Source organism: Lygodium microphyllum, chromosome 30 (assembly GCF_053477565.2).
Source record: "Lygodium microphyllum isolate KBCC chromosome 30, Lygodium_microphyllum_v1.1.10, whole genome shotgun sequence".
Lineage (NCBI taxonomy): Eukaryota > Viridiplantae > Streptophyta > Polypodiopsida > Schizaeales > Lygodiaceae > Lygodium > Lygodium microphyllum.
In genome coordinates, this window is record NC_141164.1 from 15,864,868 (window position 1) to 15,867,912 (window position 3,045).

Consider the following 3,045-nt stretch of genomic DNA (forward strand, 5'->3'; position numbering starts at 1 on the left):
ACTTTAGACATGGCAGCTACAGGCATCATTTTTTGCCAAGATTTCACTAGTGGACTCCGGGGTGCCCGATGCACCCTACTATCAAGTTTCATTACATAAAAATATATGGTAGTTAGAAATCTCACCTTCTCCAGATCATCTTGTATCTTCATTTCCTCGTGTGTCAGGGAGACACCTCTTTGGGTAGAGGGATCTACAAACTCCTTGCTAGGAAGCTAGGGCCTTGATCCAAACAAATCATGATGTAGTGCTTCAAATTCAACATCTGGCACAAGGTAATCTTCTTCAACCAAGGTAGTATGCTCCTATGTTACTATGATTGCACTCACAGTATCTAAGCTTATGCCATCATATCTTCCAATCTCTGCCATTGTTGGATGCACATCCATGTAATCATAATCAATCAGGTCTTCCATTGAATCCCTAACTAGAATAGAAAATAGCTCTTCTTCCTTCATTTCCAAGTATTGCAGTATTGATAGAAGCAAGTATTGTACACCATCTACTTCAGTGAGTGTCAAGGAGGCAAGGTTGGGTTTGTCGACTTGTGGTTGTTTTGAAGAAGATGGCACCATGAGAGCCAACCCTTGCTTTGCCACCACTCGATGTTCCTCTTTAACATTTATGAGCTCTTCAATCGGTTCTTCTCCTGTGTATGTGATAGAAACAATCTGTGGAGTTGTATCTTCATTGCTCTCCTCCTCTAGGGGTGTATCCAATGCAAGGAGGTAAATTGCCAATGTGCAATCACACTCCACGAGATCCAAAGGTGATATACCTGGTGCATTTCCCATGGGAACAATGCATACTCTATGCGAAGGATCCACATGGGCCAGACACCTATTCACCACTTTTTGGTAATTCTTCCCTGCTTGAAATACCATGAGCTGTTCTAGAGGCACCCAAGTCATGTCGAATCCCTCGATGGAGTATGTGCATGTAGCAATGGTGCTCACAAAGTCTTCCAAAACCTGAAGGGGGGGATCCAGCTATGAGAGCACGCTTTCAAGGTTGAAGTTCTTAGAGAAAACCTGGAATATCTTGTCACCCTAGTTGGCAAAGATAGTCTCGTGGATCCACTCATCAAAGTGTGCGCAAGCATCCATCGTAGCAGGTAGGAGGGATGTGGTGGATATAAAGAGATGAAGAGAGAAAGTGTGAAATGAAACAATGAAACAAGAACTAAACTAGTTCTACCTTAAAAACCTTAAGTTTTAAACCATTAAGAGTTGTTCGCATACGATATTTAGTTATGGCTTTATTTACATCTTTGCAAAGTTTACATGTATATGTAAATGTGTTGATGTAAAAAGTGTATAACAAGTGTATGATTTTGCATAAATACCATAATTTTTAAATATTGCAAGTTTGTAAGTGACAATATTCTATTGGCCAAAAAAATCCAAAAATTTATAGGTGTTGGATATTACAACTTGTGGAGTTGGATTTTTAGGGAGACTCTACAATTTCTAAAATATGTGGAGCCACACACTTTCCGTTGGTAACAGTATCCTTAGCTCGGCTTTGAATTTTCCTACCATCTAGTTTAAATAGAAGCTAACAGGTGGATTCTGTATTAACATTGTAATTTCCTGGCGCATTATACTCAAGGGCCAATCATCCTCCATTTGCAACACTTGGGGCTTGCGGCCCTCACAAATGACAGTAGCATCCACAGCTGCACTTTCACGCATGTCTTGATCAAGGCACAACCATTTACCCTTGAGCATCCCCCATCTACGATACTTGAACACTAGGCATAAAGTTTGTCGTGTGACAAAGTACTTATAATTGGAAAGGAAAGTTAGCCGATTCATCGCAAAGTAATATAATAGTCAACTAAGAGAGAAATTTTTTACCTAAAAGCCATGTCCCTTGTTGTGACTCGACACTCCACTCTGTTAGGATTGTGAGTTATTTTTTACATCCAAGTTTTTCCTAGAATCCTTGTTACATAATTCTCTGATGTATTTTTAATGATATGCGTGCTTTTGGTACGTCTCAGACCCTTACATTCCTTGAACATGTGTGCAAAAATTGCAATCGGTGTGAACCATCTTAGATGTACATTCTTTGAGCCGGTGCTTAGCTTCATAGAATTCAATATGTCTGCTGAAATTTTTGTGCTACACATGTGCAAAATGTCACTACTACACAATGGCCATTCTATGCTATTGAGATTCGATATGTGCATAGACTCAGGGGTTCCACATTCTCGACTCCCCTTGGGCAATATGTACTTAGAGTCATAGAAAAAAACAAAGTCCTCTGCGAGCTGCTTAGCTGTACGCCCCTCAAAGAGCAATCTATCAATTTTGAGGTGGTAACACTTAAAAGAACCAATGAGACTCTCTACATTTTGCCACTCACAGCAATCCGAAGGGTATACTTCTGTAAATACGAGACAAGTTGTAACGTAACTATCATGAAATTTCTCATTCTCAATGAGTTGCAAATACTTACTGTTTGCAATGTTTTGTTAAAAGGGCACAGTGGGCGCAATATGTATTTATTTTTGCATGAATACATGCTGTACAAACGCCTCTGTTACAAGATAAGAATCAACATTCCTTTATGTAAGAGCTAAAATTTTACCCTTCCAGTGCTTTGATACATCTGCAATTGCAGATGCTTTCACCCTGAAAGCTCCCTTCATACTTGGATGCATATGTACCCAAGATGAGCAATGATACGTATTAGTGATCCAATTTCCTTCTTCATCTTTTCTGTTACGTACTTCTATCCAGAGAATGCTTGTTCTTCTATCAAGCATTGTTACTACACATTAGATGTAAAGAAGTGTGTATTAAATTCTAAATAATAAGCATTTTAAGTCTATCCAATAATCACCAATATGCCATACAAATCAACATGGCATTAAGAGATGTTTACACTTTTGTGAACAGACATAAACATCGATATCGAAACGCATGTGGATATATACATCAATACAAAGTATAGATTTAATTTCAAGACATCACTTTAATCATACCATTTACATGAAATATAATGAAAAGAATAGCACAAGAATACTCAGAGAATTTT